Source organism: Sylvia atricapilla, chromosome 9, assembly GCF_009819655.1.
Source record: "Sylvia atricapilla isolate bSylAtr1 chromosome 9, bSylAtr1.pri, whole genome shotgun sequence".
NCBI lineage: Eukaryota > Metazoa > Chordata > Aves > Passeriformes > Sylviidae > Sylvia > Sylvia atricapilla.
Window position 1 is genome coordinate 10172650 of NC_089148.1, and position 22772 is coordinate 10195421.

A 22772-nucleotide genomic window follows, 5' to 3' on the forward strand; every position below is an offset into this window, starting at 1 on the left:
TAGACGCAGATCTGTTGGCAAAAACAGGGAGTTGACATTGTGAGTGGAAAACTGATGGTTCTTTGGAAGGCTGGATTTGTGCCCGACTCAGTGACCTGATAAGCCTCTCCAGAGTATTAAAACACAGCATTCTCTGCAGCTGTGAGACCCCGTGCTGGAGCAGTGATGAACAAACCTCTTGGCTGTCTCACACTCTGGTTGGATCCACGTGGTTTCAGAGTCTGCAGTGTTGCTGGATGGGCGGTTGGGGTGCAAGCTGCAGGTGCTGTGTCCTCATTGATGATGCTGTCCAAAGAGCCTGTCCCTCACACCTTGGGGAAGGAGGCACAGACTCCTCTTGGAGAGCCATGGAGGAGATTGCTAGGGGACAGAAGGCCCTGCTTCCCTCAAGCCAGCTCATCATTGCTTTTACTCATTTGAAAGGTTGGAACATTGGCTTGGCTTGCAGAGTTCTGACCTTTCCAATGGGATGGGTTGTCTTCCTCAGCCCAGAGGGAATTTGGAGCTGGAACTTGACTGTTGCAGGTGATGTATCCTGTAGTTTGGAAGCAGGGAGATCTCCATGCTCAGAAGCTGAGACAGACAGGGAAGAGCAGAAGTATGCCCTGGTGACAAATCTTGGTAGGACAGTGCAGCCCCTGGCAGTGAAGGCCATGGAGAACTGGCTGGCCTCAAACATGATGTGCGTGGGTAAGTACTGATGTTGCTGTGATCAGAGCCTGGACGGTCCCCCTGGCTCTGCTGAAGCACCAGCTCCCTCCCTGGCTGTGGTGGTGCCAATGTGCATTCCCATCCACCCACTCGAGCCAGGCCCAGGGGTGCTCTTCTGCTGCAGACTGGGATCTCCCAAACCTGTCTGTTCCTTGCGATCTGTCTCCTTTCCCCTGCCCTGTCCTGTGCTTTCACACCCCTGCCATGACTCTGAACATCTTTCTCATGGATGAGTTTGGCAGTGCCAGGCCCAGCTTTCTTGCCAGTGTGGCAACAGACACGGCTCTCAGCTTGTTAGACTGAAAGAATGTGCCGTTTTAATTAATGATATGTAAATATCCTTGAATGGGCCGCATTTGCATATTAAGAGAGATTTGCGGAATCTGCGGAGTAATATATTTTAATTAAGGATTAATTAAAAATAATGGGAATTTCATTTCGCCTGGCAGAATCCGTTTAGATCTTCGCACACGTCTGCTCGGGAGCCCGGCCGGCGCACGCCGCCGGTGCCGCGGTCGGTCCGCAGCTGGGGCCGGATGCCGGTGCTGCTCCGCGCCGGGCCCCGGCACCGCCGGCACAGCCCGTGGCCCACGGTCCCCTCGGCCGGGCTTGTGCCTTTTCGGGCTGTTTTCTGATATTCTTTATGGCAAAATAAGCAAATGGCTGTGAGACACGGAACACTGGTTGTGTTGGCAATTATGTTAATAGCATGCTATTAGGCTATGATTCTATATGAGCAATTGGGGAGAAGAAATGCCTTACTGAGAGAGAATGATACAACAGACGTCTGTCTTATTGATATAGCTCCAGAGGAGCTTTCTGCGTAATTACACTCGGCCACTTTTCGGAGGTGGGAGAGAGGCTGTGGCCACAGGGTGGAGAGGAGAGTGGCCCCCTGCGTGTGCCCACATCCGACGCAGAGATGCATTGGGATGCCCTCATGATGCGTCCAGGAGGGATTTGTTACTCAGCTGCAGTGGGCTGGGTGTCCAGGTGTCCAGTGGGCTGCTTGGCGTTTTGCTCTGGATCGTCTTGCAGAAAGGATTTTGTCCTGCATGGCCAAAGGGTCACCAGAGAGCTCTGGGGACCTTGTCTGGACCCTGCAGCTTGCTTGTTTGAGCCATGGCGATGGAAAGCATCAATGGGGGACCTCGTGGCTTCTTCGGAAAAGTTGGCTGCCAAGCCAGGCAGATAGACAGTAGCTTTAGTGGGGCTGGCAAGGAGCAGGGTGGCTCTTGAGGGCTTGAGGTGGGTGGAGAGAGCAGGGAATGGCGGGGGTGCTGTTCCCTCCATCCCACCCGCCTTTTCCCGACGCTAAGCCGGCTGCAGCATATCGAATGCAAATGGAGAAAATGCAGTTTGTGGTAAGTGTCCGCTAATAAATAACCTCCAAGTCTTCTCCCTATCAGGCAGTGACATCCTGCATTTCTCTTCCCCGCCGCACCAGCCCAAGACATTTAATGATGTGGTGCTCCTTACGGGATGTGCCGCCCATGCTAAATATCTCCAGCCTTCACAAAATGGTGGGCAGGGAGGCCAGCCCGGCCCCGCGCCGCTCCCCCGCCGCCCTGGGCACAAAGGTCAGCGGTGGTGGCCCCGCAGCCCCCTCCTGTCCCCGGCGCCGCTGCCGACTCCTCCGCCGCGCTCGCCCGCGGTCGCTGGAGGATTTCATTAACTGCACCAAGTAAAAAATAATCAATTTCAGATGTTCCCAGTGTTTGTGGTAATGGTCTCTCTAACCATTCTGATTAGCCGAGTGAAATGGAATTTTTCTTTTAAATTACAGCGCGTTGACATTAAATATAGGGAAACTTTGTGTGTGCAGGGGGAGGGGACAGGCTTTCTACATTCATCCCTGTCCTTCTCCCTGCTCTTCCATCACTCTCCTTATCTCTCCATCACCCCCACCCCAATCATGCCGAAATCTCCAGCGACTTCTTTCTGCTGCCCAACAGACTGGATTGTTTTTCTACACTGGGCTTTGTGAAACGTTTTCTGGTATTTCAAACTGATAGGAGTGCATTTTCCCCTTTTTTAGACATGTATCTTCTTAATTTTTTAAAATATTTTCCACAATGCTTTTGGGCCTGGGGCCAGTGCCACCAGCAGGCTGGGCTTCTTCCCTCCATCCTCCTGGCTTCTTCCCTCCATCCCCTGGGCTGCACAACACGGTGTTGCTTCACTGTTGCTGCTCTCCCTTTTCGCTTTCCAGTTTCCTTTTGGATCCTGAGCAGTGCAGTCCAGAGTGAAACAGGGAGAGCCCTGGCTGTGTGCCTTGGGCATGACGCTGGGCTCCCTCCTCCTTGCCTCCCCTCCCTGCACCCCTTCTCTTGCCCCAGGCTGCATTTTTCAGACTCCAACCAAGCCTGCAGCAGCCCTTCCATTATTAATTCTGTTTTTTTAAATTTATTTTTCATGCCTTTTGCCCCCACCTCCCTCTGCTGGCCCTGTGGCCAGCACATGGTGGACGTCGGTGTGGCGGGGCTTTGGACTTCCCCTTTTGATAAGCTGTCATCCCCCAGCCTCGCGTGGGAATTTGATCAGAGCACTCTCTCGACCCCGTAGAAGACATTAAACACCCTCCCAGACCCTTTTCTCTGTCTCCATCTCTGAACCTTTCACTCTCCTTTAATGAGAATTTCTCCTAATTATTTCAGTGGCTGCAGCACAGGGACCGCAGTGTAGTTAGATCTTGATACTGGGACGTGACTGTTATGCTGATAAAGGCAAAAGATCAATAATTTAGGCCCTAGCATTAATGGCAGAGCTGAGAGCTTAAGTGTCTGTATTCAGGTTTAGTTCTGAAGGTTCCTGGAGTATTAATGATTTCCAGAGGAATTTCCCCCCTTCCCCTTTCCCTGTGCTGCTCTTGCTTTTTCCCTACTCCTCATTTGAAACCCCCTTTCTCCTCATATTTTTATTTAGTTTTGGTTTGTTTTTTCTCATTGTTTTCTCTGCTCTGCAGCCATTCAGCTTTACTTTCAGGTCACCCCTTTACCCCTTTCACAGTTTATCTGGGGACATGGCAGTGTGTTAGGAAACCAAGGGAAGGGGGGGGACCTGGGTGAGGAGGAAGCTTTGGAGAGGGATAAAAAAAATATCCATTCCTTTCTGTTTTGCTTTGGAGACTGCATCATTGCCTAATGGAGGTCTCTGTGATGGAGGTGGTGGTGCAGGTGGGGTTCTGTCTTCTTGCTTGCTGGATTTTCTCCCCCAGGCCTGCATGTCTGAGCAGATCCAGAGCTGAATAGAAGTGTTTGGAGGCCCATGGTGGAAGGGGGGAAGTCTGACAAGAGAGAGGGGTAGGAAACACTAACCAGTTTTCTAGTGGTTCATAAACACTTTCCTCATAGCTTTTTTTTTTTTTTTTTTTTTTTTTTTTTTTTTTTTTTTTTTTTTTCCCAGCCTGTTAGTACTTGAGAATTCAGGAAATACTGAGTTGATCTGAAGAAAGATGACAAATGATGAGGGGAGATTGGGGAATAAAGACTGTAACTTAGCCATGAGGAGCCCTGGCTGGGAAACACTGCTACATGCATTAGCTGGTTAATAGGAATTTTGCCTGGGTTATCTCCATCCTGATTAGGGAAGTAAGACTTAAGAGTGTGTGGGTGTTGTGGCTTTTTGGTCTGTTTGGTGCCCTGGGGTGTCCTTTGCTGCAAAAAGAATGGGAAGGCTTTCTCGAGAGTTGCAGAGCATCTCTCTTCTGCAGTTCTCCAGGCCTCTCCTGAGGACCCTCTGCTCCTTGCCAGTCCTCCACTGCCATCCCCAGTCCAAGATCTGGGCAGGAAGTGGCAGAGCTTCCTCTGTCCCAGCAGTGTCAAGAAGCATCTCGTATGTCCTGAGTGCCACAAACCAGACTCCCCAGAGGAGTTGGAAATACTAGTTTGTGTTTTCTAGGGATATCTTATAGGCTACAGGGAAAACCTCACTGCTGAGGCCTGCTCTTTCCTGAGGATCAGCACTGCTCTGTGTTATGCTTTCTTTTCTGATACTATGCGTTGTGATTCTCATGGAGCTTCGAGAAGGTAAATAAAAAGTCCAAAAATGCAAGTACTGCACTGAAGCTGGCAGCGCTGCCAATGCCACTGAGCTCTTCCTTCCAGCTGCAGAGCTGGTATCTTCTCTGGCTTGTTCCCTTTCTCCTGGCTGGCAGCTGAAGGGTCACGCTGGCATCCTGGGCACTCAATGCTCCTTTGCATACCCATGAACAAGCAGAGCAGGCTGGGCCTTGCTAAGCACTCCTGCAGCTCCACCGTCCAGCTGGCTCCTCCTCACCCGCTCGTCTTGGCAGGGCAAGCCAGAGTATAAATTAGTCTCAACTTACTGTAGTCACTGAAGTATAGAAATATTGCTGGGGACATGCGGGGAAAACATCTGGGCAGTGCAGAAGGGCTTGTTGGCTTTTATGGGACGGCATTAGTTGGGGCTGGGAGTGAGTAACCTCAACAGCAGATTTTTTTTCAAAGAGCAAAGAAGTGTTTGAGTGCTGCCTGGTTCCGTGCTGCTCACAAAACCCCATTTATGTATGGGTATATCTGTCTGTGCACACTTGTAATTGCGTGTGTAGGAATACTAACGTGGAATTACAGGAATATGAGCTGTTGGCCTGGTGTATAAGAGGCCGTGTTGTAGATGTGTTCCAGGGAGTAAAGGGACCTCATGCAGGGTATGTTGTAACAGAGATGTTGCATTTCTTCATGGGAGAGTAAGGGATGATGTGTCCTCATCCCAGATCCTTCCTTTGATTACTGATAAAAGGGAGACTGACTTAATTGGGAATGTGGCCACCAGGGCCAGCTCCCTGGTGTCACAGGAGGTCATCTCCTTTCTGATGATGACCTGTTATCCAGACAAGAAACTTGAACACCGTCTTTAGTGTCACCTTGTATTTCCTTCTTGCTTTTTTTAGCAAGTCCCCATTCATCCTCCTGGACAGGAGATTCAGCAGCCATCTGATGTTCCTGCTTGAGTTTCCTGGTTGAATTATGTGTTTACATCTGGATGTTGGGAAGCCAGATTTGGTTGACTTCTGTAAGACCTTCCTTATCTTAGGCTGCCCAAGGTGTGTGTTGGATTTGCCAGGCTCACTTGGGAGGTTGATTTCTGGGTGCTCTGGCATCAAGAGCCAGAGTATTTGAGTATTTGCAGAGCTCTTGCAGTCTCTTTGGAGAGGAGAGTACTTTTAGGGAAAATATGTGTAGCTGTAGATTTTCTGAGTCACCAAACTGGTGGTGAAGTAGGGGAGGGTTGCCCAAAGCTCTGCTGATATTTGTGGTGGGTAGCCCTGGGGAGCAGGTATTTGTATCAGAAATGTTAATAGAGAGGCTGAATTGAATCATGTGTGCTGTCGGGGGAGCAGTAAAAACCATTTACAAAAGAAGCCAAGAGAAGATCAGTAGAAATGCACACAAACCCTAAAAATCCCAATGTGACGCCTGAATAATCGACCATTTGTCTGGGGAAAGAGATTAATCCAGCCAGGGTTCAGTTTAACAGGATTATTGAATGGGGTGGGAGGGAAACAGAGGGAAAAAGGCTCTGGGATTTTTCCATATGCCTTCAGACCATGGATCTTTCTTTTCCAATGGCCCCAGCAGGATGGGGAAGTGTCAGGAGCTGGGGTGGCTTTGCTAGATGTCAGTGGGTGAGCTGTGGTGGGACAGTTGAGATCATGGAGGTCTGGCCTGGTCCTTCCCTCCATGTTGCCTCACTGGCTAGTTTGGAGCTCTTTGGGGGTGCCTGATGGACTATGCTCCTTGTGAGGAGCTGAAATTGGCAATTCAGCAGGTTTTAACCCTGCCATGAAGAAATACATATTTTATCCAACCAAGAGCATGAAGTCCAGCTGTGTCTCTGTGGGGGCTGCCATCAGGTCATTTGTGTCCTTTGCAATGCTACTGAAAATGTCTGTCTTTGGGGCAGTCAGGACAGGGAAATGGGGGGAATTTTTGGGAGGGACATAAACCTTAATTGTCGTCTGCTGAAGGGTATGGAAGGGGCTTCTGATAGGGCTGGAGTAGCCATTCAGTCACCAAGGGACCATCCTGCCTCCTGACCCACCTGGTGCTGATGAGAACCCTTTCACTGGGATCAGGTCCCACCTAGAAGGTGTTTGGGAACAAGATGTTTTCTGTCTGTCAGTTCTTGGCTGCCTTGTGCCCCTGATCATGGCAATGCTCCTGTCATAGGCTCCTTTCTAGGCATTAATGTGTTTTCTTCTTAAAGCAGCTTTTTACCCTTAAAAACAGAGAGATGCGTGGATGGAAGGAGGGAGACAGTGCTGCTGCCTCCATAATGTCCCCACAAAGCAGATCACACAAAATAGAGCAAAAGGAGAAATGTTCTTGTGTCATTGCCCACATTTATATGTGTGTTTGTGTGTCTCTGTGCATGCTTCATATTAAACAACTGCAATTGCTCTACAGTGCTCCCAGAGAGCTGTTGATGTGTATCAGGTACTGAAACTTCTTTAAAGCCTACCTTATGTGTAGGATATCTGGCATATTTGATGATCAGAAAAAGAAACAGGAGAATAAAAGTGGGAGAAAAAACAAGGGGGCACGTCTGGTCCCCTGTCGTGCAGTATCTTCCTCCCTGCCCTCCCCACCTTGGCTCTTCAGGTGAATACCGTTTGTTTGGGATCTCTGGTTTTTGAAAGAGGGAGAGCTGTGCTGCAGCTCCCATCTTTTGGGTAGTGATGGGTGTGTTCAGGCTGGGGTGGGATAGGCAAGTTCCATGGCACTCACATGAACAGCACCTCACTGTTTCCTAAAGGCACAGTTTTCCCATTTTCCTGTTTCCGTGCATCTTAATCCACAGCTTTGTTTTTCAAAAGTCTTTCTGCAAGCAGCATCGCCTCTTACAGATGTGTGAGGGGAATAACATGGTGTTGTCTTCCAACCACTCTTTCTTCAGCCTGTCCTGCTCTCCTGTGCTGTGCAGAAGAACCCTGTGTCCTTTTCCAGGCCATACTTGCTTCTCATTTTTCCTGCTCCCAGGTGTTCCCACTCCCCATGCTCTCCTTGCTCCCTCCACTGCTCAGTTTCTGCCACTCCATTTATTCATGGGTATGCAGCCATGCCTGCAAGGAGCTGAGAGCTGGGCATGGAGAGAAGATGCAGGCATCTGCATCCATATCTGCATTTCCCTGGGAACGCTGTGAGCATTTTCTCAGAGTGTAGCCTGTGTCTCCAGAACCCCACTGAGGGCTGCAGGCCACAAATCTGCCCAAATGCTTGAAGCTGGGTGAGGTGTTCCCCCAGAACAGTGATTGTTCTGGAAGGAGATACGTGTGATGGAGCCTCAGCAGCACATCTGGTGCCCTGTCCTTGCAAGGCAAGCCTTGTGGGCTGGGAAGGATGTTTGCTTTTGGTACCACACCGAGAATCCTCTGTCTTCAAGATGGGGATAGAGAGTTGGAAGGCTGAGGGATCCTGGAAGATTCAGGAGTCTTCCAGCACCAATATTGTCCTTCCATCTCTGGCACATCCCATGGTTCAGTAGTTCCTAATACTCTTCAGAGCCTCTTTCTGAGGAACGGTGTTCCCCTGCCTAGGCTGGGAGCTTTCCTTTGATGGTCCTGTGGGATGGCTGAAGGCTGTACCCCAAGGCAGGCAGCCAGGTAGGACTGCCTCTTTCCTAATGTCTGGTCCTTCTTAAGTCATTTAAATAGCAAATGAACTCCAGTAGGCTCTGCAGAAGGGTGAGGTTGAGGCTCTGCTTGTCCGTTTTTTTTTCCCCATGCCAGGGATGTGCTGAGCCAGGGATGAATGATTGGGAATCAACAAGGTGTTTAAACACCAGAATTGAAATTAATGTCCCCTCATTGCTGGTGAGGTTGCCAATACATTACAGCAAGCACCTTCCCAAAGTGAAATGAATGTTTGTTTATCCTCATGAAATATATATCAAAACATGTTGGTGGGAGAGGCTGCTAACGAGAACCGGACAGCTCACCCTTAATTCCCATCTGGGAGCAGGCACTGCTCCTCTCCTTTCCTTTCCTTTCCTCTCTGGGCCTGAGTTTTGAAGCCTAAGCCATCCACAGCTGTGTATCCAAAAGCATTAATACGGCTATAATGAAAATTCTGGTTGATCTGTCCAAAGATATTGATGAGTGGTCCTCAATCGTATTAATCTTCTCATTGCGGGAGGAAATGAAGGCAGCGAGCAGGGCCAGCAGGTGCTGCTGGAAGAGGAGGGTGAGCCGGGAGCAGGGATGGTCACGGTCAGCCTGGCCCTGCCTCCAGGCCTGCACCTTCTCCTGCTTCTGCCTGGCTTTTTAAAATATTTTTGGTTCTCTTAGAAACTGGAAATGAAGGGTGGACTGCACGACGCAATTCCAGGCCGGTACTTAACATTCAAATCATTAAATTTCCACCAATAAATCCATTACTGTTAATTATATTGAAGGGGCTAATGATCCGTCGACAGTATTCCACCATTGATTCCCATTCTTGTCCAATGGCGACCTCACCTCCAGCCCCTGCCAGGGTGTGGTTTTGGGGGGTTCCCCCCCTGCTTTGCAGCTTTCTCCGCGGCGTGGTGCTCCTGCCATCCCCTTCTCCCCGAGCGCAGGCTGCTCCTCGATAGGAACACGCTACACTTCTTTATGGCTTATGGCAAACTGCCTTGATTACTTCTACTGTTGTACCCATTATGTGAATTAAATATGTATTCAGTTGCATGCTGCTTGCGTTGTTATTGCAGGGTGACATATGGTAGTGACTCAATTAGAATGAAACTAGCATTAGATAACCCTTCTGATTACATGCATCCCAGCCCGCTCGGCAGCCTGGCTGCTGCCGCCACTGTCGCTGCCTCGCCTGAGCTCCCGTTAGCGCCCGGCTGCAGGTCCCATTAGCCATCAGCACATCCAGAGGTGGGCTTTAGGCAGCAGGAGCAGGCCGTGTGGGATGAGGCCGTGGTGCGTGGGTGCTGTTGTGTTGCCTGCAGCAAGAGGGATGCTGGCGCTGATGCTCGCAACAGTGCAGCGGCGCATTGTTTGCACGCTGAGCTTTCCCTGTGGGTTTCCATCCCAACCCACTTTACCTGTCCTTGGCAGTAGTGCCTAGGTGTTTCAGAACCCAGAAATTCCCAAGCACAGGGACCATCCACTGATGGGAAGCAGTGCCACCCTTTGCAAGCACCTGCTGGCAGCAGGATGAAGCTCCCAATGTTTGTCCTCAAAGCACTGCCAGAAAGCACCTAAGTTTAGTTTGCTACACAGCTGCTTGTGGCTGCTGAATGGCACCAAGCTTTCTGTAAAGGAAAGGGATCAAATGGTCGGTGGTGGTGTTGTTTTCCTGCCCTCTCTCTCTTGGTGAGAGTGCCTGGTCAGAACGACTTGGTGGAAGCAGGGTGTTTGGGGCTTTCAGCAGGGCAGCGCTGGGTTTGGCACTGCTGCCCTCTGGTGCCACACTGGCTGCTCCCTGGGGAGCCCTGGTAGGCCTTCATTGGAACTAGAGCATCTTCTGCTTCCTCAGTTTCCTTCTGCCCTGCAAAAAACAGCCTGAATCATGCATTTCTTGAAGCTGGGAAGGCTGGGTTTCCCTGAACGCTGCTTCCATCGCTTCTGTCCATTGGAGGGCTCTGCTGCTGGCACAGCAGAGGATGCTGCTGGTCCTGCAGGCAAGTCTCCAGCCTTGAGTTCTGGTAACCATAACCTGGAACATTTGGCTATTCCACACAACACTCAATCTGACTGTGTCTATCCACAGGGCATTAGGTCTCCCCAGAGCTTGGGGACTGAATAAAGCAAGTTGTGAGCCCTCCCTGTTGCTCCAAACCCACTGATTTTGCTTTATAGCTCTGCAGATTGTTTGTCAGCAAATCCTGATGCAAAAGTAAATAGGAAATGGATTAATTGTATAAGCATGTGTGGGTTTCAGAAACAAATCTCAGCCTGTGAGCTGTTTGCAAACATTTCTCTCCAGGGGTTGCTCTCTGGTTAGTCCCAGCGCCCAGTTTCCCCTCTCATGGGCAAAGGAAGGGCTTTTTTTTTTATTATTTTTTATTTTTTTTAATAAAGCAAATAATGGCAGCAATCAACGAGCAAATAACATACTTCCCAGTGACAGGACTGAGCTAAATACAAATTTTATCTGGGTACATACATAGCTATTGAGAGGGATGTTTATGAATGGGAAATAATACAGCTCGACAAAAAAACCCCAAACATTTGTGCGTTTTTCCACATCACAGCTCAAGAGTTTGGTTTGCACCTTTCATTGCGCCTTCATTCTTTGTATTTCTCGTGCCTGTTCCCTGTGAGCCTGTGTGGGGGTGTGTGTACACAGGGGCTGCATGCACATTATGCTGTCAGACCACTGCGGGAAGCTTCATTCTTGCTTTTGCCAAGTGGGAAGTTTCTTTTCGCAGCGGAATAAAGGCCTTTCCCAGCAGAGAACCAGGAGTCTGTGGTAAGGTGGTTGTTCCTGGAGTCCTAGTCCTTTAGCTCATTTCAGACAGGAACCCAAATCCCATTAGCATCCTTTGAGACTCAGGGTTTTTCTGAGCAGCTCGGGGGGCTTTGCAGCATAGCCCAGCTTGTGGTGCAGAGGACAGGCAGGGTCTGGGCTGTGAATCAGAACTGTAGTGGGTGCTGCTTGAGCCCCCTCAGCCCTGAGGGAATCGTGGAGAGGGTGCTCATGTGCAAACATTGCTTCTGTTTGAGCTCTTCAAATTTTGGATGCTCAGCAGAGCTTGGTGCTGGTGTTGTTCTGGGGTCTTGCTCTCCTTTACCAGGAGTCAGAGCACCGGCTTCAGTTTCCAAACCCGAAGCCTCTCTGGTTTCTGGGCGTGTTTTCCTCCCCAGGCAGAGGAGGTGGCAGGGTGAGCTGGGGGTGATATGGGGCTCTCAGTGCAGGATCCATCCCGTTATTGCTTGCCTTGCTATTGCTTGGGTTGCTTTGGGCTAGAAAACCGTCAGTTCATACAAATGACTGACAGCAGCCAGCGTCAGCCCTTGGCAGGTATGTAAACAAAAGAGGGAACCGTTTTCTGCTTGCTCTTTTCTTTTTTCCTTTTTTTTTTTTTTTTTTTTTTTGTTTGTTTTTGTTTTTGTTTACTTGAAAGTGATGTGGGGGTGATGTCACCCTGTGTGTATCCCCATTCAGCGCTGATGAGGGCCTTGCCTGAGGTCAAGCTGCACAGTATCAGCTTGATTTTAAAGCTGCTTTACACAAAGGAGTTGGACAAGCAGATAACTGAGGGGCTGCAGGGATGGTTACCTGCTGCCTATGTTTTCTGAGCCCTCCAAACCTCCCTCTCCTCTGAGCATCCCCTCCAGCCTCATCCTTCTGACTGCTGACGGGTGCATCCCTGCTGGTTTCTGTAAAGCTGCCTGGTGAGCACTGCTCCTGGATCTGCAGGCTGTCAAGGGCTGTGTCTCTCTCCAATTGATTGGAAAAGTTCTTGTGCATATAATTATTTTAAAATTCTTTTTTTCCCAGTGAAGAGCACCACCTGAGCAGGTCTCTGTCAGTCCTGCGTGGCTTGTGCAGAAGGGAGGTGAGCTTGCAAATAGGGACTTAAAATGAGCATTGATGCAGTCCTATCAAGGAAAAGCAAAAATTCTGAAAAAAGTGCATTTTTTTCTGCTGGACTTTTGCCTTCTAAAGTGCTAGGCAGTTTCTTAAGGCGGTGTTTATTATTTTTGGGTTTGTTGTTATAGGCTGGCAATACTTACTTGGGTGGGTTCCCCCTTGCCCTCCCTACTGCTGGGTGCTGGGGTCACCTGTGCAGCTGCAGACGGGAGCAGGCAAACCCCTGGCATGGCAGCCTGATTTCAACCCCAGGGAATTCCACAGGAGTGAAAGGAGATGAAAACTACTGTGTGGCCACTAAGCCACGAGCTGGAGTGGATCATCTAAGTGGATTAGGGATTCCTGACTGGGGCCGGTGTGGAGCAGATGGGGTTTTGCCTGGTGCTGCTGTGAGGTTATGGTGGCCAGTGGTAGCCTGAATCCTCCATCTCTGATATCTACAACCCCTCTCCCACTTGCTGCCAAAGCTCCATGCTCCCAAATAGCTTCTGTGACTGCTGCCCAGGCCATTCCTGCCCTTGGGTGTGGGAAGCTGCCTGCAGTCACTCACACTCAGCTGGTGTTGTTCAGTATGGTCCTCTGTCCCCCTTTTTTAAGCCATTGTGTCCCCAGGGAATCTGGGCACAGGGTGCAGGCAGTGGGCTCCCTGTTCCTTTGCACTGGAAGCACCGTGCTCATCTGTGAGGCTCTTTTAGGTGGGAAGGAAACTCAGGCTTGTCTCTCTCCACATGTAACAATGCCTGCACTTTTTTCCCCTTTTTTTTTCTCGCTCTCCTATTTTTTCCCTTTCTCAAAAAAAATAAATAAAAAAAAAATAAACTAAACCCCCAGCAGAAAGCAAGCTGTGATACTGTCGGGCCTGGCGTTGATGTTATTTATTTTCCTCAGTTGCTGCTCTGGAAGCCTGGAGTTGACAGAGCGGTTTTGTAGAATAGAAACATTATAGACTGTTACTGTCAGAGTGTTAAATGTGATGGATAGAGAAATACAGGGGAGGGAGGGGACTTTACACTAGCCATGTCTGCCAGCGAGGGTGCTCATGGGAGAATAAACCATCCGCATATAAGAAATGAATGAGGTAATGTGGCGGGAGGTAATGGACTCTTGCAACAGAGATGCGCCTTGCCGGCTGGACTTAACCCTCGCCACGCCACTGGTGGCACGGGGTGGCGTGGGGCTGCCTGCCCTGCTCGCCTGTGGCCTTGAGATCCAGCCAGTTTCGGGCCAGCATGCCAGGATGTGGTGGGAAGAGCTGGGTTGTCCCTGTGGAGCAAGGGGAGCACTGCCTAAATCCATGCAGACGCCAGTTCCTCACAGCAGCGCTTGCTGGGCTTGTCACAAGCCCAGGGTGGGGAATCTTTGGTGAGCACCAGTAGATGTGTTGGTCACCCATTATCAAGGAAACCTATGCTGCTCGGGAGGTGCAGAGAATGCAGCTGTCGGTCAGCAGCAGCCCAGTGGCTCCCTTGGGGTATATCTGGGCTTGGAGTCCTCCTGAGGGTGGATTTGGAGGTCTTGGAGTACAGTCAGCAAAGTGAAGAGCACTATGAAGGGGAGGAGAACAGGTAGCCCTTCACTGTTTTGTCAGTGGTGAGGTGCAGAGAAGCTGAGGGGCTTCACCTGCAGTCGTGGCTGGTTGTGCAGAGTGCTAAGTGGGGATCCAGAACCAAAATGTTTGCTTGTGTTTGAAATGAAAACCCATGATGTTTGTTTGTGTTTGAAATGTCATTTCTTGGGTTTGGAGGGTTGGGTTGGGTGGGCAGAACCTGTGGTGCTTGGTGCCCTCCAGCTCTGTGGTTACATCATGGGAGAGAGGGCAGGTTGTGTGTATCTCCAGCCTCTTTTTCTGGTTCACACTGATGATTTTTCCAGCCATCCAGTTAACTGACAAATTGTGTTTTGAAGGCTAATGAGTGCTTGGTGCCTGTTTCCATTGCTCCTTCTCACAGAGTCTTTCCTTAGTTTTCCCCATGAGAAGATCCCATGGATGGCATTGCCTCCTGCCTCAGGACCACAGACACAGAGTGGTCTGGGTTGGAGAAAAGACCTTGAAGATCATGTCATTCTAAGCCCCCCACCATGGGCAGGGACGCTTTCCAGGAGATCAGTCTGCTCAAAGCCCCATCTAACCTGGCCTTGAAGAGTTCCAGGGATGGAACATCCACAGCTTCTCTGGGCAACCTGTGCCAGGGCGTCCCCACCCTCACAGTGAAAAATTTCTTCCCAGTACTTAATCTAAACCTACCCTCTGTCAGTCTGAAGCCATTCCCTGTTGTCCCAGCACTGCAGGCCCTGGAATAAAGTCTGTCTTTCTTACAAGGCTGCTGGGCTTGCAGGGGGTGAGGAGCCTCAGGGCGGGGGCAGCCCTGGCAGCTCTCACTGCCCCTTCCCTTCACGCTCGGCTGGACGTCCGGCCTGACTGCGCAAAGTTTGTCGTAGTCAGTGCGTGTGAGTAATCGAATTACTTCTTTGTGCATTTTACCCTCGCTGACACCATCTTATCTCCAGCTCATGGAGCTTCATTCATGTCCTTGGAGGAGGCCCTCAGCCTTCGGGAGTCCTTGCTAACCCCCCGTTGCTCATGTTCTCGTCAAACCCAGTGCTGCTCATGCTCTGCTCCTGGAAATAAACTTATCAAGCAGCAGCGGGCAAACCTCCCACATCCCTGGTCTTGTTGAAAAAACCATTTATTTCTACTCTCTGCTGCCTCTTAACCAACCTTTAGTCCTTGCTTTTTCTAAAAGGAGGCTTAAATTTGCTAACTGATGAAACTTTGGGGGACTCCAAATGATGCCAGTGATGCTTCGTGCCTCCTGTTGCTGGGTGCACAGCCACTGTAATAGATTAGCCAGGTACATTTCTTCTTCCTTATGGGCAGTGCTAGTTAATCTCGGTGGTATCATGTCCATCTCAAGGCTTTATCCTATCTATTTATCATCTTAGCCTGTACTGAAGTGAGACTCACAAGTCGGTGAATCTGTGGCTCATCTCACTCCATTTTTTAAAAATAGGGTATGACACTTTGTGTCCTCTAGTGTAATGAGAGATTGAGCTGCTAATGAAAATATGCAATCATTTTATTTCTGAGTCCCTGCAGAACTCTAAGGCAGGTATTATCTGGTCCTGGTGACTCCTCATTTTTCATTTTCCAAACGTGCTTCACCATCACTTCTTTTGACATCTCAATCTCTGATTGAGCCTCATCTTTGCCACCTGAAAGATGGCTCACGATTGTGGATCACATGATGTTGGGCTGCTGAAGGCCAAGGGCTGGGTTCTCCTGCATCCTTGTACCCAGTGATCATTGCCAAAGCCACTCCTGCAGCAATAGGCCCTACATGGATGATGCCAAGGTCCAGCCTTGCTGTCGGTTTTTTGGCAAAATTTATCCTCATCTTCGTTTGTGAGCTCCTAGCTAGTTAAAGAGTTAAAATTTGTTGAAGAGCCAAAATTGGTTAAAGAGTAAAACCAACAGCATCATCTGTTTGGGATATGGGTGAGTTTGAGGAAATCCCTTGTATTTGCTTGCTACTTCTTTGGGGTCTGGATCAGATTTCTTGGGGGTCCAGTAGGAATCCCCAGAACACTTCTGTCCAGGAGGTGTCTGTATACTCTGGCTGCAACTACTTGAACCTGGGGATACTGGTGCTGGACCTGCCCTTGCCTTCAGATGGTGGCAGAGAGGCAGGAGGAGCTGACCTCAACCCAAAGTGTCTTTCTTGTGAAGGGGCTGTGGGAACTGCCTGCCCTAGGGGTGCAGTTTCAATGGGAGCCTCAGGGACCCCACTTCACCATCCCTTGTTGGATTGCAGCTGTTCTTACCTCAACATCTTGACAACCAGTGCGTTTTTTTGGTTTTGGTTTTTTTTGAGCTTTGCTCTCCAAATCAGCTTGATTTGGCAAAAGGCTTCCATTGCAGCACGTCACAGGTAATTTATTCCCGGGTGCTGTAATCTGAAGGAAAGCAGAGTGAGGGACCTCCAGTCGCAGCCGCGTGCGCACGCAAAAAGTTAAGTATTCTTGCTTTCGCTGACAGTACAAAGGTGTCATATACGAGAAGGATTGACACAGACCAAAGGGTCTTGTGGGAAATATGATAATAACTATAAAGAAGACAGATTATTCCCCAGTTGCCAACATTCAAACCTTTTTACAGTCAGTTCAAACATATAAAACTTTATTGCTGTAGCAGAAAGGGGAACAATTTCTGGTTGCACAGCTTTCCCAGGGCTGGGTTTATACTGTCTGTGTTATTGCTCTATAGTGGCATTTTAAAGTTTATTGAACAAGACTTTTACAATTGAAGGAAGTATATAAAACTGTAAATTTATTAGATTTTTCAGGATAAGTGCCCTTTCTAGTTGTGCTCAAGAATTCGGAGCTACAAGAAACTGCTAGTTACAAGACTTATTAATATTAAAGACTGAGAGAGCGCACATTTTATACCTTAACTGATCTAAAAAATAATATTATGATATTACTGAAAATCTGAGCTGTCACCGAGCAGGGTGCATGGAGCATTTGTATGGTTTGTGTATGTATAAATAGTTGCTACCTACATGCAGATAGAGAGGGGTGTGTGTCTGTCTGGATACACCTCCGGGGGTGTCCGTGCTCCAGGAGGGTGTGTGCACACACCACGTAGAAGCACACAAGTGCCTGTGTGTGTTTGAGCATATATGTCTTTATAAATCTGTGTATTTCTGTGCAATATTTTATTTTTATATGGGTTTGTTCCCATATCCTGTAGCACTTTCCACTATGGAGTCTTGGTGTGCACGTAAGGCTTTAGGTGGTGCATAAACACAATTAATGAGGTGCCTGTGTGGGTGTGATGGTTATATTATGCTTGGTTGATGTGGTGTTCACGGGCATCTCTGTGTAACTCAGGGATGAAGGCCTCTAGTATGTAAAACTACACAATTTATAGCATGTTCAACCGTTCACCTGGTCTTTCGTGCCTAAAATTAGTGAGTACACAAGTGGAAGTTGAGACAGTGTGCTCCTGAAGGAATGCCTGCCCCCATCCCTTCTCCTTTGGGCTGTGGCTGAGTAACGCTGATCATAAATTTGCAGGGCCTGGATTCTCTGGTCTGCACATTTGCTTGGGGCTGCTTATGCAGCAAATCTGGGCTGCAGTGCTGCTGGAGACAACCCTCGGAGAGCTCACCTGCCTGCAGTCTGAGGGGAAGTCTGGTCTTGAGGGGTTCCTGCTGTAAGCTTGCTTCTTTCAGCTTGGAGATGATCCCACCTAAATGTGCGGCTCAAATTAAAATAAGTCGTGAATCTGCTCTTCTGCCTGTGGTGCATCAGCTGCCCACTGTGGTGGCCAGTGCTGCTGGGGTGGCCATGGGGACATCTAAGAGGAGTTTGTTGTGGCCTGGGGATGCCGCTTTACCTGCTGGGACAAAAACCCTCTTTTAGGTGCCTCTCTCCAGGGCTTGGGGCTGGGAATACCTCTCCTCTCGGGAGCAGAGCTTTCCTCCCCTGCTCTGCACAGAAATAGATGTCTTCAACTTTGGCATCTGTGATGGCAACTTGCAAGGGGCAGCGGGTGCTCTGGAGGCTGAGCAGGAGCAGAAGCACCATGAACTGGCAGTGGAGGCAAGGAAGTCAATAAGCCCTGAATCTTTTATGAGACCTTGGATATTCTGATCACAGCTCTGCTGGCACTGAGATAGGAATACAGATTATCTGAGAAAGCGTCCGTGACTTGAAGCTCAGTCCTGGGTCTTCCTAAGGTTTTTAGCTTGTCTCCACGTATTAACATTTTGCTGTCAAGTTGGCTATTTTCTTTTTTTAGGGTGTTTATTTTTTAAGGGAGGGGGATTCTCCTTTTCTCCTGCTTTTTCCTGTAGGAGGAATGGGGCTCAGGTGTGATTTCTGGAAGCTAGGCCTGGCTGGAGAAGAAAAGAAGGTTAGTGTGGCTAATGGGGCTAAGAGTGCTATCTCTGAGTATTGTTAATAACAAAAGTGAGCAGCAGCACCGCACGCCGGGAATTGGAAGAAAAGGAAAACCCTTGGATCCCTTGTAATCCCGCACTGCACAGCGCGACGGTGCTGGAATTGCAAGGGCTCTCACTGAATTCATTTCAGGTTTGGAGAGAAAAGAAGGGAGGAAAAGAAGGAGGATGGGGAGGGAAAAAAAAAAAAAAAAGACCCCTGCACTGAGATGAATTTATGCCTAAGCTTGTCTTGGGAATGCAAATGTGTTTAAGACTCTCTGAGCTAAACCACCCCTTTTGGGAAGAGGGAGGGAGGAAAGGGGGGAAAAAAAAAAAAGAAGTATGACACAGAAGGGACACTGGGAGAATATGAAATGAGGGTTTGCTGCCCCTCCTCCCATGCCCTGCTGCCGAGCTGGCACACGGGCAGGCAGCAGGAAACGCTGGGATGCGGCACCCAGAGGGGATCCAGGCCCGTGGGTGCTGTGCTCTGACCTCCATCCCCGTGGAGAGGTGGGCAGAGAGGTGTCACCCCACCATCACAGCAGCCTCATGCCTCTTGCTGCCTGCTCCCACCAGCCCGGCTGTGAGGTGACACGGCCGCGCTGGTGCCACCACAGAGGTGAGGGTGCTGCCCGTGGTGCCCCACGGGAACCAGGCAGGGCACTGCCACCCTTTCCAGAGCTGCTCCTCCAGGCTCTGCACAGGCCAGGGGAGGAGCAGGGCAGCAGGGAGAGGAGCAAAGCGACAGCAAGCGGGAGGGAGGAGGGCTGCAGGAGGAGATGGAGCCCACTGCCAATTGGGCAGTTGTGTGTGTTGTCTGGAGGCTGCTGCTAACCACTCGTTACAATTAAAATGAAGTGTCCGTCAGCGGCTATCTTCGCTGTGTGGCCCATATGTTTCTGAGCTGATACTGTCCGGATTATTCTGTTTGGGAGAACGATAACGGCTGTTTATAACCTTGGCAAAGACTGAGCCCTAATCAGGCTGGAGCACATTTTCACCGACTGGCTGATAACGGGCTGTTAGCTGCCTTATCGCTGGGGAGAGATAGGCCAAAATAAGCAGATCTGTGAGCACAGGAGCCCAACCAAGAGGCACATACCCTGGCCTGGCCTTTATTTTTAGATGCTCTTTTCTCTTTTTTTTCCTTTTTTTTTTCTTTTTTTTTTTCCCCTGGCTGATTTCAGAGAGAAGAGGAGATTATTTCAGCAGAAGGGGAGGGAGGTGATGGGTTTTGTTCACTTCGGTAAATGAGGTGGCAAGAAAGGCATGAAAAAATAACACAGGGGTTTTGTATGGCTTTCCATGCGCCCCTCAATTACCTTGTGGTGCCCCCAAGCCCCTGAGGGAATCTCCTTCTTTGGAAATTAAGAGTGGAGCACATCCTTCCTTGCAGCATCCCTCCTTCCCTTGCTTTCTGATTGCTTCATCCGCTTTTCTCTGGAGCTGCCTCTCCCAGATGGAGCAATGGGCTGGTTTTGGGGTGGAATCAGTTTTGTGTGGAGGAAAGGCAAGTTGAAAGAGGGCAATTCTGCTGAGTTTTTCCCTGAAACAGGCTTATGCATAAAAGATGATTCATAGCAGCAAGACCTGGGCATTCCTGCTGCAGACACCACGTTCGACCAGAGCATCTTGAAATCACGGGTGGTTGGATACCTAAAGAGCCCAATTTCCCTGAAGGAATCCTCATGTTGAGGCTGGCTGGAGCATCTTCCCAGTCTGCACTGGCTATTCCCAGCAGCTGGATTAACCCAGTGCTGTTTGTGGGGCAGGTGCTTTATCCCAACCATGCCATCCTTTTCCTTGGCATTGTCCGAGTCTTGCTCCATCGCACCTGTGTCACTGCTCTCGAATCTTCCAAGGAAAACAGTCCAGATCTCCCAGTGCTGCTCCTCCCTCCTCCTTCCACTGCTCAGGCTCCATTCTCTGCCTTGAAGTCTCAGGCAGGTGTTCAAATAAATAATGCAGCTAAAAATACCTTTTGGCAGCAGCTGGGAGTTGTTGCGAGCAGCGCTGCCGGAGTGGTGGGAATACAGCATCCTGGCTCCACGGGCAGGTGTGTCTGTGTGCTCCGGAAAAAACGAGAGCAGGCGCTGCAGGGACCAGGCTCCCTTGCCTCCTGGGCCCCACTGACAAGGAGGTGGCATCACCTTCACCAGGGTTGGCTTCCAGTGGAAGGAGGAGACCCACCAGCTCCATCCCAGCACCTCGACAAGTGTCACACCAGCCCTGTGCTCTGGCTGTGTCAGGAAAGGATAATTTGCACAGTGGTAGCATCTCAAACCTTTTCCCCTTTGAGGAGCACTTAGGAAGCTGGATCATGCATCTGCCTCCAGGGAAGGGTGCTGAGCCCTTCCCAGTTGCCTCCAGGTGCTGAGAGACAACCAGCACCTCAGGCTTTCAGTCTGGTTTTCTGAAATTGGCTGTTTAAAAACCTTCCCCCAAAACTCTTTGTTGGCTGCATTTTGCTGGGGAGTCATCCCAGCTGAATGTAGCTGCTGGTGGCTTTTCCTCTGCCCTTCACCTGCCTGGACCTTGATCTGGCAGCCCAGGGGGTACAGAGGACTCCCATGTCCACCAGCGCTCATCTCCTGGCACTGCTTGGAGACGTTTTGAGAACTGCCCTGGCAGCAAATTGTTGGACGACAGATTTAATTATTGCAACAGAAATGTTGCTGGGGGCAGTTGGCCACAAACAAAACTGACCTTGGTTTTTCCTCTTGCCCAGCTGATAACAAATCCTTCACTGCTCCCGAAGGCCAGAGCTCCTCCCGCTCTGATGCGCAGAGGAGGAGGGATGCTTGGCTGTGATGTCCCTGTGCCCATGCCTTTTTGGCGAGGGCTGGCTGCTTTCTGCACCAGTTGTGGGCCTTTTGGTAGGTCGTCCTTGTGCTTCTCATTTTGTGAGAGCAAAGTGGCGTGTTAGTGAATCCCAGAGCAATCGTGTAGGAGCGCAAGGACAGGGATTGGCAAAGCTGGGGTGCTCCTGAGTTTCACGGTGCACCTTGAGGGCTGAGACCTGTTCCTGACCACCCTTCAGAACTTGCAAGTGCCCTTGCTTTTCTAGAAGCAGGGGAGCTGCTGGTGAGGCTGACGTGGTGTCTGAAGGTCACTGGTGGTCTGGGCAGTGCTGGAGTGATGCTTGAGTCCCGCAGTGCTGCCGCCTCATTGCGACTTTGGCCACAGCTCCTTTTGAGATCTGAGAAGATGAAGCCAAATGGCGTGTTGGAAAACCTTCCCAACTCTGAGGGAGTTGCTGTCTAGGAATTGCTGGCTGCTTTTCCATGCTTCTCCATGCTTTTTGGGTGTATTTGACCTGTTGTGACAGCAGAAATGCAATCCCAGTGCAAAATCAGATCAGGATTGGCCAACTTTTGTAGGGAAAACATGGTCTAGCTGTGGCATGGTGACCCAGCTGTGGTGTGGTGGTCCAGTGTGTGCCCCCTCAGACCCGTCTGCTGTGACTTATCTCAGTCCCCAGGGCTAGGGGGTTTGCTGTGGCTCTCCAGCCTGCTGCTGGCCCATGAAATGCAGTCAGAGCTCCGCAGATGCCACGAGCCAGGGCAAGCTGACTCTTCCCATCTCATCGTGCAGAGAACAAACAGAGCTCAAGGTAAAGCGCTGAAATTTCACCGTGACCTTTTCTTAAAGCATTATAATCAAGTTGAACGTTTCCAGTTGTCCCACTAATGTTTGCCCCATGGGAGAAGGCGTCCTGCTTTGAGGGAGGATGTTTGTGGCGATGAGCGTGCCGGCCCCGGGAGCTCGTGGCGCTGGATGCCAAGTGCCTGCTGGGGCTTGGGAGGCGGGGGGCAGAGGGCCGGGGCTGCTCCCTGCCTCCCGCTGTAATGCAGCCAGGGGAGGGAATCTGCTGAACGCTCTGCATCTGCTACAGCCTTCGCTCAGGGCTCTCCGACACATGGATTGTAAAACACGCAGCGCCTGGCGTGTCGCCGGGCACCCGCCGGGCCTCCCACGTGTGATTCCTGGGCTCGGGCTCGGGGCTTGGCAGCTCCTGCCTGGGGGGCAGGTTGGGATTGGCTTAGGGGCACCTGGAGCTGATCTGGCTCACTTCAAGAATGTGAGGGCAGAGAGAGCCTTCAGAGTCCAGTTTGGACAACAGAGGAAGTGTTTCAGGGGGGAAGGTGTGAGCTGTGTTCATGCTGCTGTGTCTGCTAGACCTGTCTTTCTTGTGGGGTCGTGGGCTCTTTCTGCTGGTGTTTTGTAGTTCTGGGTCTCGGGATACAGCATTCAACCTTCAACTTGAGCAGGCAGCAGCCCTTCCTGTGTCCCCTGGTCCGTGTGACTTGAGTGGCACAGACACTGGGGTCTCAGTGTCCCAGAAGTGAAGAAGGTGATGCTGTCTTTCCTCGATGATGACGTGTCCCAGAGTGACATAAAGGGTGACCCAAGTGCTCCATGAAGGTTGCCCTCCCAAGCACAGCAGTACGTTTCCTATACAGTTGGAAAGAGAATCCAGCTCGCACTGTGGGGGGAAGATGTTTTTGCAGACCCCATCCAGGATTCTCTCCATTTTGAGTTTGGCTCAAAACACCCATGACCA

General features: G+C 50.2%; 1 protein-coding gene and 1 long non-coding RNA gene across 4 annotated transcripts in view; both read left to right on the forward strand.

Annotated features, from left to right (window-relative positions):
* PBX1 (PBX homeobox 1) overlaps positions 1-22772 on the forward strand; it is a 127065-nt gene that overhangs the window by 53098 nt on the left and 51195 nt on the right. The window lies entirely within an intron of this gene.
* On the forward strand, positions 16786-20185 carry LOC136364750 (uncharacterized). Its single transcript, XR_010744206.1, has 2 exons — positions 16786-18177; positions 19764-20185. It is a non-coding gene; the product is annotated as an uncharacterized lncRNA (long non-coding RNA).